A 15,906-nucleotide genomic window follows, 5' to 3' on the forward strand; every position below is an offset into this window, starting at 1 on the left:
CTCTGCCTGGTAAATGCGGCTTACAGATTTTTGTGAAATCTGTAACCTATTTGCTATTTCTCGCCGTGAATACTATTCCTCTTCGACTAACGGTTGTACAGTCGCAACCTTTATTGGTGAAATATCACGTTTTCGACCCATAACCAACAAATATCCGACAAACAAAAGAATTATCCATACAATAAAAATATTTATATTTTATCACTAACAGTGAAAGTAGAAATACTCATTAGGTATTGTTTAAGGATAGATTATACAAAAAAGACCGTAAGAACGTCCCAGCTGAATTGTACTGTCTCCAAAACAGTTGCAACCATGCAATCTTTGCCTCAACAATGACAATTGACTGCTTTGGGAGTGCTGCCAACATTGTTAATAGCATAGAACTTCCAACGGCAAATGTAAATGTCGGAATATGGATGTAAGTCAGTGAAAATGCTGATATCACATGGCTGAATAATTCTAGAGTGAAAGAAACTAGGAAATATCCATATATTCGTTTTGAGTCTAATAATTTTCACATCTCTAAGTCTGCAGGCTTTAGTGGCCTTTGACGCTGAAGTTAAAATCTTCTTGGTTGTTAGGTCGCGTCATATTTCTACTGTACAATCAACGTTTCGATTGAAGTGTACTCCGGTGTTACATGTATGTAACCATACTGTAAACATTTCTTTGCAGGTTTAAAGTTGGAATTAAACTAGATTCAGAGGGTGGAGGATTCTGTTTGTGGACAACTTTTCAGCAAGTAAAAGGCGTCGATGTGATGAGTTATTGCACATGTAGCACTACTTAATTATTTTTACTTCTAAGGGAGATGAATAATTATAATTTTTCTACGAATGTTGTACTACAGCTTGTAAGTGTTTAAGTGACATCATGATCCCAAGTGGCTGGCTGAATAACATCATAATTAGCTCCAAAACATTGAGGCGGTCTGTAGAGTTCTCGTACGATATCAACAGTTATACTTCGCGAACTTCTTGAAATTTTAGCAAGGTGCCTGCTTTTATTAGCCCCAACATTTCACATTTGTGATCGACGTTTTTTGAGTATCGTAGATGCGAAGTCATATGTTTCTCTATTAGATTAGACTAGAAGAAGGAGTGCTGGGAAATAATGCTTCCGAAGTTTTCATGTGAAAACTCTTCGAGCTTTCCAGATAAAACAGACGGCTATTACAAGAAATTTCACGACACACTCCTTTTTTGCCGGTAATGCGTTCCGTGGCCTTCGCCTAATTAGCTGAGTGGTATCGTGTCTGCATACTGTACAGCGAGCCCGGGTTCCATTCCTTGTAAGGCTGGAGATTTTTCTCCGCTCGTGGACTGGGTGTTGTGTTGCTCGTATCATCATTTTGTAACTGTACCACCGACCACCTTAAACGCTAATCGATGCTAATGTTATACCTCTGAAAGGAATTTTTGGAAGTTGTGACAATGAGATAACCTAATGGAAACACAACAGTCAAACGTGGATTCGTTTCCGAAACACTCCAGCAGAGTATAACTAACAGCAAATAGGTGGGTCAGGAACAGACGTTCTCCCAGCACAAAAGCAATCGTAGCATTACATATTAAAATCGGTCGCCATCCTAATGAGGCATTCTTGTATGGAGCAAAATGATAAACCAGAAAGCAGTGGTAAGGCTAACTTAGCCTTTCTTGACACACACACTAAACTCTTTCCTTATATCTGTTCACACTAGAGCACAGTAACCTAACCTTGCAGATAAATGTGCTACTAACTAGAAAGTCAGATAAACAAATGGCCGGTGGGATACTAAACAGCAACATATGCCTCTCAACAACACGTACCTGAAATGAACTAGATGCAACAGTTTATAAAACCAGTTAACGACAGATGAAACTAGTAGTAATACTGAACAGGGAAAAGCTTGAAATGATTCTGAATTTAAATCACGGGGTATGCTAATGATCATACTCTGTTACTTCATTGCTTAGTACAGGGTCTCTATGCCTGTGCATTAACCAGCTTGCATTAAAATAGATAACACAGTAAATAGTTCTTTTGTAAATTCAGTTTGAAGCAACTAAACAGAATGAAAATCCAACTACACTGGCTCTAAAGGAACCTTTGCATTGCTTCCTCAACTAAATAGCCTAGTACATGAGGGTCCTTAAATTTTAATGGTTAGAAGAACCATGCTCATTTACAAAACTACACCAGTATTATGAGAAATGGTAAGTATTCTTGTAATTAATTATCGATTAAGTAAAGCACGACAAACCACAACTCTTTAAATAACAACTGAGCTTTCATAAACAGTCTCTTGATCTAATCAAAATTATAATTGACTATGCAACTGACAACACAACATTAAATTCAAGTTCAACCACTTTCTTATAATAAATTAGGAGACTTGAAATTAATTTCACTAGGATAAGATTCCTAGGTTTGTGATTTGGGATAATCAAGGGTGTAAGATAGAGATTTTAGTAACACCACGATTATTATCAAAATCAACCAAATTTCACAAATACCTGATCCATTTACAGAGTGCTTAATATAAACAGTTTATTGGAAGATTGGTGGTACTAGTGGCGTAATTTGCAGTGGCTATTAACCTGGCAGCGATGCAATCATAGCAGTACTGTTGGTCTCGCCCTGTTACATGTCTTCTTGGCGTCGGAATTATATTTATAGTGCCAAAAACCATGCCATGATAATGCTATCACCAAACGCAGCATCCGAGACCCATAAATACTGCCCTTCAGCTCTTCTGGCTTTAAAACACGAGGAATATGAGCCGCAATGATCCGCTACTGCTAGCGAGGTGTTAACCACAGCACTGATCAGCCCAGACTCCTTACCTGTTAAAAAGGACGAGTTGCCACTTGCGCGCCAACCACACCTTTTCCACTCCGCCAAGCTACTTCCGTAGGTGTGAGACTCCCCGACGTCTTTTACATTCAACCCCATTTTCCCTAACTATGGACCAAATCATATACAGTACATTACATAACAATCATTTCAGTAGTCATCTAAATTCACAAGCATAATTTAAACAACATCGTTCAAACATTTACATAACTGAATGATTCAAATGGCTCTGAGCACTATGGAACTTAACTCCTGAGGTCATCAGTCCCCTAGAACTTAGAACTACTTAAACCTAACTAACCTAAAGACATCACACACATCTATGCCCGAGGCAGGATTCGAATCTGCGACCGTAGCGGTGGCGCGGTTCCAGATTGTAGCGCCTAGAACCGCTGGGCCACTTCGGCCGACTCATATAACTGAACCATGTATATACAATCATAGCATTTCCGTGACAGGTACAACATTACACATAAGCAATACTGCAAAGTGACACAGAAATATCGATCTATATACAAAATAGGTCAAAAATAGGTTTTACAATTTCATCATCACCGACGCCCAGTTGCCCAGAGTGGCGTCGCCTGAAATAAGACTTACAACCCCATGGCCGAACTTTCCCGTATGGGGCCTCTCAGCCGTCAATGACACGCGATCATTTCATTTGTTTTATTGCATGGGACTGACTATGTACGCTGCGTCTTCCCGTACTATGTTATATATATCATGACTTGATTCCAGGAAGTACATTTTTCATTGCGGTTTCACCTTAGATTAGGGATTATTGATGTTTCTAAATGATTTTTTTCCACTTATGTACCGATCTGCACCTGAAAATCAGCTGTCAGTGGGCCGAAAAACCGGTAGCGCCTAAGAATAAAAGGATTTCACGCAGAAGCAATTTTATTTCTCAACGTTTGTTTATTTAAAAAGCCTTAAGAATTGTCACGCAGAAAATTCGGAGACATTACTTTCCAGCACGTCCTTGTACTATTGATGTCTATGCATGGTAAGTACAGTGACTTGATTTGTCGTGGGCTTCACGACATAATAATCGAAGACTGGTGGTAGCAGGTATACCAATACATATACTACTAATACTGAATGTTTAGGACTAGAAGAAGGAAACATTTTAGCAAGCATGCGAGCATTATCACGTGAGAGTCGATCCAGAAGACGAAAGTTCACTTCCTCGCTGCTTTATATGTAATAATTTCCCTGTACACAACGTGTTCGCTAGAGATGCTGGGAGATGAAAGTGGCGTGAACGAGCGAAGCTCTTGCTCATTTAGCCTTCTACTAGGATAGAATGCAGTAGTGGGGTAGTCATCGTTATTGGCGTCTAAAGCTGCAGTTTACGAAATATTTTGAAACGTTGCTACACAACAACGCTGCCGCTCGAGTGACAACTCGAGAAGATTTTATCTGTGAAATTCGCCGAGGAACCTGTCACTCTCAGACAGGTTACAAGTTTTGCAACATTTTAAACAAACAGTGCACAAATAGGTCACTTACGTTTTCCCCAAAAATTGCATTTTATACTCTCTTTAAGGTAATGACATCACATGCGATGTGAAAGAAAGAGCAAAACTTTCACTTCGTAGACACTTACTAGCATCAGTTTTAATATGAATCTTAATACAACTGCCGCGAGACACTGCGAGTTAGTTACAGCTTTTAAAAACCAGACGAGAATTGAAAACGCATATGAGATTTTATTGTTACCGTGCACAACTTAACACGATTCCACACGAAATTGTGAAAGTGTGTCCAGTATCTGAAGGAAAAGAGTGACGGAGATTTTCTAGCCTCATAGAGTAAAGAGAAATTTTACTAATTTTGTTATAAAATTTGTAATGAAAGAAGGGTAGTTACTGGTTTAGTTTGCGCCACAGGCATTGCTGATAGCTGGTTCTTGCTGTACCCTGTGCCACAGTCCACGCTTTGCGGCTTTCAGGAGATCCGGCGCAACGTGATACTGTTGTGAGCGCTTTATAGAACTGTAGTATGGCAGACGCGGCGACCAGTGGCTTCACGTTAAGCCAAACCATAGTTTTAGACATGCGAACAAAGGTAAATGCTGCCTTAGTAAAGATACCTCAGCAAAGGTCATTCTGGAGTCACCTCGTTTAACAGCTCTTCAGTATACCGAGAGAAACAAAAAAATTATGTTAGCACTCGATAAATATAATGTAAGACATATGCAACGTAGGCATGGGGTTACGCATTACAGTTTTCGCAGTTGTAATCTGTCTGGATCATATACGCGCTGCCTGATAATACTGAATAGAAGTAGAGTGTCTACTGGTGTATTGACGTAATGTCCGCCGGCATATGGACGGTACAGATATGTATCCTGAAGAGTAATATAAGGTTCATAAGACTTTACCGAGTATTTGTTCTGTGTATTATAATGCTGCACGTAGGAATAATACCTGTTGTCTTATTGACGTAGTGTGTTCCGCCACATGGCTGGCAGAGACAGGCATTTAAAAAATGCATTTCTAGACCGTAATATATCTCATGCACCGTTCCGTTCATGAACCGAAATGTGGTAGTTGTCATAAACTGCTATCCCCTTACTGGATGTCAGGTTGTTTATATGAACGTATTGCACTGGTAATGCAACTTGATAAAACGAGCTTGAATCCCATACCTTAAGGATCTGTGCACATTATGTATTTTAAGTGTTGTAACATATTATTGAGCGTCAGGTTGTTCATACAAATCTTTTACATTGGTCCTACTCTGTTCCATCGCGTTGGCATATTACATTTTTTGATAAGCGAGCTTGAATCTTCGTACCTTAAATATCCGTGTAATTTAAGTGTGATGCATTGAAACGCTTGTAACAAGTGCAATAATGTTCTATTACACACTCTTATGTTTGGCATATAGTCTGATGGCTGCAAGTAGATTTTAATTAACTGGTGTATTTTATTTAAATTATAATGGAGTATGCAGTGGTGTGACTTCCCATGTTAGTTATGACTTATGGACAATAGTTACGACTTAAGGTGTAAATGATCTGCGGCAGTTAGTTTACCTGTTTGTTAATGATGACTTAGGATCAGTTCCGCAAAGTATTATATTTTTTGCATGTTATACCTGTGTCGTCGTAAGCCTTTTCAGATATAAAGATGGCCATTGAACACATTAAAACTGGTTACCTATATAACAAAGTTAGAAATTTAAGTTATAACGTGTTCTAAAAGGATACAGGGGTCCCTTTACACGCTTACATGAACAGTGCGTTGCACGCTATAGGTATATCCATTTGAGAGACCACGGAGGCGGGAACTTTCTACGTAGCTATATATTCTCCTCCCAGTTCTATTCACAAAAGGAGCGAGAATAAGAGGATTGTTTGTAGGCCTCTGTACGAGCCCTAACTTCCGATTTATGACATTACAGTCCTTAGTGAGGTAATAATTGGAGACAGCAAACTAGTTCTGCAGTCAGTTCAAAATTCTGGTTCTCTGATCTTTTTCGACAGTATTTCCGGTAAGATCGTCTTCTTGCCTCCAAACAATCCCATCTTAGTTCACAGAGAGTTTCCGTAACACTCTCATACTCATAGAAGCGACCCCTAACAAATCTAAGAGAAGTTTGTGAATAACTTCGATGTCTTTGTTTAATATGTCGTGTCTGAGAACCAAAATGCGCTAGCAGTACTTGAGAATTGGACACAGAAGCGTCCTCTAAGCGGTGTCGCTTACAGGTGGTTTACACTCACACGGAATCCACTCAATAAACTAGAATCGACCGTTCCCCTTCGAAACAACTGACCTTATGTGCTCAATCAGGTTCATAATGAACGTAAAGGTTAACCTACATATTTTACCAACGTATCAGACTGCAGAAAGGATATCATTCCACGAATATTTGACTTACATATTTGCAAATTTACAAGATGTCAGTAACTCCTTCACAGTGCCTCAAAACTAGAAGGCAAATAACATTTTATACGGTAAGCTATTCATCTCATGGAAAATAAATCTCTCGGTTCAGTTGCTACCATTCGAGAGGAGCAACCTACTTGATGGCACACACACATGCAGCGATTTTGTGCTTCCACACAGAAATCGCTTGCTTTTCGAATTTGTAAATGTTATCGTAAATAAATAGGTTCGAAAAGTACACAAATCATTTATCTGTTACCTTACATTTACTACTTAATGCGACTCTCGAAAATAGGATTGAAATTAAAAAGTGAAGCATTTTGAGGTGCCGATTACATTAAAGGAAATAATCCTCTCAGTGCCATAACTGACCGTATATCTCAGGAAATTTACGATCGGTCAGTTACAACTACGGAAGCATAAGATACCTACGCACTAAAACAAAACACCACTCTATGTTGGGTCTATGTAAGGTGATCCAGTCGCCTTACCAGCCTATCGCTAAACACGCCCCTCCCTGTCTTAGCCCGGCTGTCCCGAAGAACATATGTCAACAATAAAGTCAGAAATCGAATCAGATTAGTTGGGCAGAAGCTAGTCTAATAGAACTGTAGTGTAGTGTACGACATTTTGGGTTACCATGGCAGTTTAGGTTTCCAACACAATAGCAACTGTTAGCATTATGGCTATGTAGGTCTATGACTTTCAGATTTATCGTATGCAGCGTGAATTATAACTCATTTATGAGACTGCCGACTTCACTATTATGAATGAGGAAAAATAATATTCGAAAACCAGTTATGTAGGAAAGAAATCACTTCTTTAGAGATTTTTACATTTTAAAATCCGATCGAACAATCTGCGCACTCTTATAGCGAGAACAGCGTCCTTGTACCCGACCGTTGATGCAGGAAATTGAAACCCACCATGTCTTTATGATTATAGATTCTGAGAATTCAGTCTGTGTATCCTAGCCGACAAAGCAGTCCCCCAAGTTACTATCAAAACGAAGTCATCGAATCCATAACTTAACTAACATAGGTTGGTAAAAAGGAAGAGATACTGGCATGACATGATATCTGTCAGATTCGGAGCAACAGTAGGAATGTCGTGTCGTGTGACGAGAGCGTCCCGTCGGGTAGACCGTTCGCCTGGTGCAAGTCTTTCGTTTTGGTGCCACTTCGGCGACTTGCGCGTCGATGGGGATGAAATGATGATGATTAGGACAACACAACACCCAGTCCCTGAGCGGAGAAACTCTCCGACCCAGCCGTGAATCGAATCGGGGCCCTTAGGATTGACATTCTGTAGCGCTGACCGCTTTTTTATTTCTTTTTTCTTCATTTTTTTCGTTGTTGACAATTGTGTTTGGTCGTTTCGGACGTCACATGACATCCGTTCAAGTTTGTTTGTTGATCCTTCCACTAAGTTTTTATTACAGAGGCGAACCAGCTCTCTGACCGAACACGATGAACTACCGTGCCGGCAACCACTCAGCTACCGGAGGCGGACAATAGGAATGACTTACTCTCACCTAAAGGGTGACAATTATTGCACTATATGAAAAAAACGTAAATTAGTTTCCACTACAGCATGAATACACTTTATTCAACATTTAATCGGCACTACAGATATTCGGATTTAGGTTATGACATTTTCGATATGCCTGCCATCATTGGCAATGATGTGGCCTAGGCGAGTAGCGAAGTTCTGCATTACCCACTGAAGTGTCGGAACATCGATGTTGTCGATGACCTCCTGAATGGCTGTTTTCAGCTCACCAACGGTTTTACGGTTATTGTTTTACACCTTGTCTTTAATATAGCACCACAAAAAGGAGTCGCATGTGTTCAGATCCGGAGAATACTGCGGCCAGTCGAGGCCCATGCCAGTTGCTTCTGGGTACGCCAGATCCAGAATGCAGTTCCCAGAGTGCTCCTCCAGGACATACTCCTCCTACTTCGATGGGGTCGAGTTCTACCTTGTATGAAGCACTTCTTGTCGAAATCAGGGTCACTTTGGATAATGGGGATGAAATCATCTTCCAAAACCTTCACGTGCCGTTCGATAGTCACCTTGCGATCAAATAACATTGCACCGATTATTCCGTGACTGGACACTGCACAGCACACAGTCACCCGTTGAGGGTGAAGAGACTTCTCGCTTACGAAATGGGGATTCTCAGTGCCACAAATGCACCAATTTTGCTTATTGGCCAACCCTTCCAAATGGAAGTGGACTTCGTCGCTAAACGAAACCATGCATACGCATACTAATTCCCATCATGCCTCGCAGCCAACCGTGCAGATGGAACGGGCTGACGCAAACAGTTCAGAAGTTATGACGATTTTATTTAATGTAGTTCAGTTCAAATGGTTCAAATGGCTCTGAGCGCTACGGGACTTAACATCTGAGGTCATCAGTCCCCTAGAACATAGAACTACTTAAACCTAACCAACCTAAGAACATCACACACGTCCATGCCCGAGATTCGAACCTGCGACAGTAGCGGTCGCGCGGTTCCGGACTGAAGCGCCTAGAACCGCTCGGCCAGAACGGAAGGCAATATAGTTCAGTAATTGTACCCGATATATGGTACTTGACTTTGCAGATGATCATAAAATTTTTGTTCGTCAGGTAGTCCGATGTCGCCGGACTGAGGAGAGGCTGGCTGGACGGAAACGTAACCAGTTGCGGCATGTTACACCGGCAGCGATTCGCGGAAACGCGACGCGGCAGATACCAGCAGCGGGATGCTGGCGCAACAACGGCAGCCCACAGCGAGCGGCCGTTGGCACATCATGAACACGAGCGACACGTCCGTGGATTCTTTTTGCTCCCTTATTCTGACTAGGTACGCATATCTGTACTTTCCGTGAGGTCTTACAGTCTCACAAAGAAAGGAAGCCGTGGAGGGGACAGGAATATTCCAGGTGAATGGTTCTCCGCGCGATGTGTAAACAAGAGTGCGGCGTGGAATTAATGCAAGTCTTTATCCACCCTCCTTAACTTCTGATGGGTATGTAGACAATACCGGCCACCGTTTTTCATAGAACAACAAACAGAAACTACAGATGTTAATACAAGAGCAGACACGGCCAGTGCCAGTAAGACAGGTATATAGAGGGTGCTCTAAAATTCCGCTCATGGACTGCTAGTACTTTGAACCGGAATCCATTTTCGGAAATGTACCGCTTCCGTGCTATAGCCGTTTCAAAACACGTTTGCTATGTGGGTATGCAAGAGGGTAGTCATGGTGGCGAGAGCCTACGTCGGATCGGCTGATGTCATTTGACGTCTACCCTACCTCTAAGACCGGGCTCGAGCCGCAATCACGTGTCTGTATGCGCCAGAGCAACATGGTTGAGTATACGTTTACAGAATACCCTGACATGATCGCCCTCCTTGGCGGAACTCACTGTAATGGAATTGCTGCTCGTCGTCTTTAACATTATCGTTATCAACATAATCCACTTCTATCGAATACTATTTTCGCCACAATTACGCAACGGCTTTGAGAAAGGAGTACCTTCATTGTCAGCGGGCTTGACTGCGGTGTTCCAGGAGACGCTGCTCACCTGAATTGGAAGTTAAAACTTATTAAACTTTCTTTTTTTTATTATTAATGAGTGAAATTGTAAAACAAGTGATATACAGGGTCACACTTAATAAATTACTTGTAAGAGCGATCGCATTACAAACTTCTTTTCAAATACACTACTGACCATTAAAATTGCTACACCAAGAAGAAATGCAGATGATAAACGGGTATTCATTGGACAACTTTATTACACTAGAACTGACATGTGATTACATTTTCACGTAATTTGGGTGCATAGATCCTCAGAAATCAGCACCATGAACAACCAACTCCTGTCGTAATAACGGCCATGATACGCCTAGGCATTACGTCAAACAGAGCTTGGATGGCGTGTACAGGTACAGCTGCCCATGCAGCTTCAACACGATACCACAGTTCATCAAGAGTAGTGACTGGCGTACTGTGAAGAGCCAGCTGCTCGGCCACCATTGACCAGACGTTTTCAATTTGTGAGAGATCTGGAGAATGTGCTAGCCCTTCTGTATCCAGAAAGGCCCGTACAGGACCTGCAACATGCGGTCGTGAATTATCCTGCTGAAATGTAGGATTTCGCAGGGATCGAATGAAGGGTAGAGCCACGGCTCGTAACACATCTGAAATGTAACGTCCACTGTTCAAAGTGCCGTCAGTGCAAACAAGAGGTGACCGAGACGTGTAACCAATGGCATCCCATACCATCACGATGTGTGATACGCCAGTATGGCTATGACGAATACACGCTTCCAATGTGCGTTCACCGCGAAGTCGCCAAACACTGATGCGACCACCATGATGCTGTAAACAGAACCTGGATTAATCCGAAAAAATGACGTTTTACCATTAGTGCACCCAGGTTCGTTGTTGAGTACACCATCACAGGCGCTCCTGCCTCTGATGCAGCGTCAAGGGTAACCGCAGTTATGGTCTCCGAGCTGATAGTCCATGCTGCTGCAAACGTCGTTGAACTGTTCGTGCAGATGGTTGTTGTCTTGCAAACTTCCCCATCTGTTGACTCAGGGATCGAGACGTGGCTGCACGATCCATTACAGCCATGCGGATAAGATGCCTGTCATCTCGACTGCTAGTGATACGAGGCCCTTGGGATCCAGCACGGCGTTCCGTATTACCCTCCTGAACCCACCGATTCCATACTATTCTAACAGTCATTGGATCTCCACCAACGCGAGCAGTAATATCGCAATACGATAAACCGCAATCGAGATAGGCTACAATCCGACCTTTACCAAAGTCGCAAACGTGATGGTACGCATTTCTCCTCCTTACGCGAGGCATCACAACAACGTTTCACCAGGCAACGCCGGTCAACTGCTGTTTGTGTATGAGAAATCGGCTGGAAACTTTCTTCATGTCAGCACGTTGTAGGTGTCGCCAACGGTGCCAACCTTGTGTGAATGCTCTGAAAAGCTAATCATTTGCATATCACAGCATCTTCTTACTGTCGGTTAAATTTCGCGTCTGTAGCACGTCATCTTCGTGGTGTAGCAATTTTAATGGCCAATAGTGTAGTTGCAGCAGACAAGGGTTCCTATTCAAAATATTATCTACTCAGTCCCCTCCAAAAGTCCTAGAAGTTTGTAAGGGGAATTTTAGAGCACTTCATATTGTGAATATTACGGCCTATATCGTTTAATAATTTTTTTTATTTATTTCGACAACTGGTATCATCAGGTACCTGCAGCTAAGATAAAAGGAACTTAAGGAGCGACACTGACACAGAATCTTGTTTTCAAAGTTCTAGGATTTCTGGTAAAAGAAATTTTCTTAAGAAGAATTAACTTTCTAACTTTCTTCATTTGTATCTTGATAATGCTTAACAAACGGCAGTATATCTTTATGTTCCTTTAATCTTAGTTGCAGATATCCGACGATGGCAGTGAAGCTGTTCCTACAGAATCACTCTACGCTACAGAGACGCCACCATTAACTACTAACGTCAACGACATCCAAAAAATGGAAAGATAAATACTGAGAAAAGTATTTGCAACCAGACGTCAAGGTGATATCCGGATACGCCAACTCTCAGAAGAATTGTATTCGCTGACTAACATGTTAATCTATCTAGCACAGAAAAGACGTATGAAGTAATACGGCCATGTAGCACGAATGGAGGACTCTGACTTGACCAAGAAAATCTTCCACACCATCAACGGTCGAAAATAGTTAGGCTAGTACACACTGAAATCAGGTAAATCGGTGTTAACTCACTAGAGACTATAAGGACTACTTACTGGCAGAAAATCATTACACATGACTTCATTCCCTAGAACATAGCAATTGTATTTGAAACTTCGCATCGAAAGAAGACAGGCCCGAAGTGAAAGAATGATGAGGTTTTGGAATGATAAGAAGAATAAGAAAGCTAGTGCTAAGTGTCACTTAGAGCATGAAATACGAGTATAAAAGGTGAAAGTTATAGAAGCGCAGATATTTCTGTTGGTGCCTGAGGATGGTGTACTGAACATCACTTCTGTTTTTACTTCATTTGCAGACTAATAATTTTAGCTATTACTATTCGTATGTTTGTAGGTTGGTTAGTACCTGGAAATACATGTGGCAAGACCAAGCCGTTAATGATTACTCTCCCCTGGTGAGCATCCCAGGTGTTGAAGCGCGAACACACGGACGCGAAATGGTTAGTCTGTACTGACAGGCGTCGTTCACTTTGCGGCCCAGGTACATCCATGCAGGAAACATCAGGTCATTAAGTTGGTGACATGTTTGTGGGAAGACTGTACGACACAGAGAACAAACAACCTATACACTGATGTGCGTGCATATTGAAGTACCATTTTCGAGTATTTTACATGTCACTCTTTGTCTTCCCCACCCTTAGGAGTAGAAGCGCTGTCGGTTCCCGTAGTATTTTTATACGAGTAATGAGTCATGTATATGCCAAATATGGCTGAAACTGCGCCAGACGATCCTGAGTTGCGCTTTTATATCACTTCGTTTCGTCTCTACCCACAACCATACGCATGCCAGGGGTGTCTTACTGTCGACGATTTTTTTTCAGTGATATGTGTACCAAACACGGTACAAATTACTCCAGTCATTACTCTGATATGTTGATACGTCACTACCACTGTACCTCTCATCCCACTAATCCCATTCCAGGGGTGTAAAATAAGCTTCGCGACCCCGAGTATATGAGCAGGCTTAGGTAAACAAACCAACATTACGTGGTTTCCATAATAACCAAGACTTACGGTACCATCGTAAGTTTACCTAAAGTAGCGGTCAGATCTACTTCTTTGACTGTTTATTCTGACTAACGTCGCTCAGTACGTCATTCATGGTCTTTATATAAATACGGTATATTCTGAAATATTTACCAAATTATAATCTTTAAAAAAATTTATAATATTTTTATATATTTTTGCGAACTATTATGTGAAAAAATTACAGCACAAAAATTCCACTTTACAAAGAAATTTTGTAACCATGAAAAATGTAATTTATTTTGTTTTATATCATTCACAACTAATGGTACGAGGGCTTGATTATTTTCCAAATTTAATTTACATTATGATAAACGTGACCTTATTATCTATCAAATTAGGAAACACTACGTTTCAAAAATATGTTCAATATCTGTAAAAACAATTTGTTACAATGTAAAATACGGACGTGAACAAACATTGTCACGTGACATATATTGACATTTTACATTTTTATTTTATGACTATGTGCAATAATTTATATTACTACTGCTACCCTCAGATTTTTGTGGGTATAAGAGAGATAAATGTTTACTTAGATTCCTACTGTTTCTAAAACTGAAACAATTTGAACAGGTATTATACACTCCTGGAAATGGAAAAAAGAACACATTGACACCGGTGTGTCAGACCCACCATACTTGCTCCGGACACTGCGAGAGGGCTGTACAAGCAATGATCACACGCACGGCACAGCGGACACACCAGGAACCGCGGTGTTGGCCGTCGAATGGCGCTAGCTGCGCAGCATTTGTGCACCGCCGCCGTCAGTGTCAGCCAGTTTGCCGTGGCATACGGAGCTCCATCGCAGTCTTTAACACTGGTAGCATGCCGCGACAGCGTGGACGTGAACCGTATGTGCAGTTGACGGACTTTGAGCGAGGGCGTATAGTGGGCATGCGGGAGGCCGGGTGGACGTACCGCCGAATTGCTCAACACGTGGGGCGTGAGGTCTCCACAGTACATCGATGTTGTCGCCAGTGGTCGGCGGAAGGTGCACGTGCCCGTCGACCTGGGACCGGACCGCAGCGACGCACGGATGCACGCCAAGACCGTAGGATCCTACGCAGTGCCGTAGGGGACCGCATCGCCACTTCCCAGCAAATTAGGGACACTGTTGCTCCTGGGGTATCGGCGAGGACCATTCGCAACCGTCTCCATGAAGCTGGGCTACGGTCCCGCACACCGTTAGGCCAACACCCGGCATCATGACGTGGGGAGCGATCTCCTACACTGGCCGTACACCACTGGTGATCGTCGAGGGGACACTGAATAGTGCACGGTACATCCAAACCGTCATCGAACCCATCGTTCTACCATTCCTAGACCGGCAAGGGAACTTGCTGTTCCAACAGGACAATGCACGTCCGCATGTATCCCGTGCCACCCAACGTGCTCTAGAAGGTGTAAGTCAACTACCCTGGCCAGCAAGATCTCTGGATCTGTCCCCCATTGAGCATGTTTGGGACTGGATGAAGCGTCGTCTCACGCGGTCTGCACGTCCAGCACGAACGCTGGTCCAACTGAGGCGCCAGGTGGAAATGGCATGGCAAGCCGTTCCACAGGACTACATCCAGCATCTCTACGATCGTCTCAATGGGAGAATAGCAGCCTGCATTGCTGCGAAAGGTGGATATACACTGTACTAGTGCCGACATTGTGCATGCTCTGTTGCCTGTGTCTATGTGCCTGTGGTTCTGTCAGTGTGATCATGTGATGTATCTGACCCCAGGAATGTGTCAATAAAGTTTCCCCTTCCTGGGACAATGAATTCACGGTGTTCTTATTTCAATTTCCAGGAGTGTAGCTTCTATATCATTCTGGAAAAACATGACTTCTTATACAGAACTGAATGCACACCAAAACAGTTAATTCGTGATCAGGCTGCGTTCAGTTGTCACTGAGGTTGTGATGTGTGCTGTGCCTGCAGAAAGTTTTTTTTTTTTTTTTTTGATAAATGTAGCACAAATGTCTCCCTTCACTGTAAAACTGTAGGATGTGGTCCTGTAAACAAAACTGCTCGGAAATAACCACCACCATGGGAAATCGTCCAAACAAACAAGTTAAACCCGTGTTTTTAAGTTCCCTGTCGGTACCTGAAAAACAAAACTTATTTTCACATCAAAATATGTAAATCTGAGCGCAGGGCAACAGAACTGTATTAAATTATTAACAGAATATTTGAAGCTGACGCTACACGATGCGAAATTCAGACTAGCCTGTACATCAAGCAAGTCACCTGCCAGAAAGAAATCCGTTTCCAAAGAATTTTAAATTGGGTGTTTGACTGCAAAACAAATGACGTAGAATAAAACGTTGGCCATGACCACAGCCAATCTTTATC

The sequence above is a fragment of the Schistocerca nitens genome, chromosome 5 (assembly GCF_023898315.1).
Source record: "Schistocerca nitens isolate TAMUIC-IGC-003100 chromosome 5, iqSchNite1.1, whole genome shotgun sequence".
Taxonomy (NCBI): domain Eukaryota; kingdom Metazoa; phylum Arthropoda; class Insecta; order Orthoptera; family Acrididae; genus Schistocerca; species Schistocerca nitens.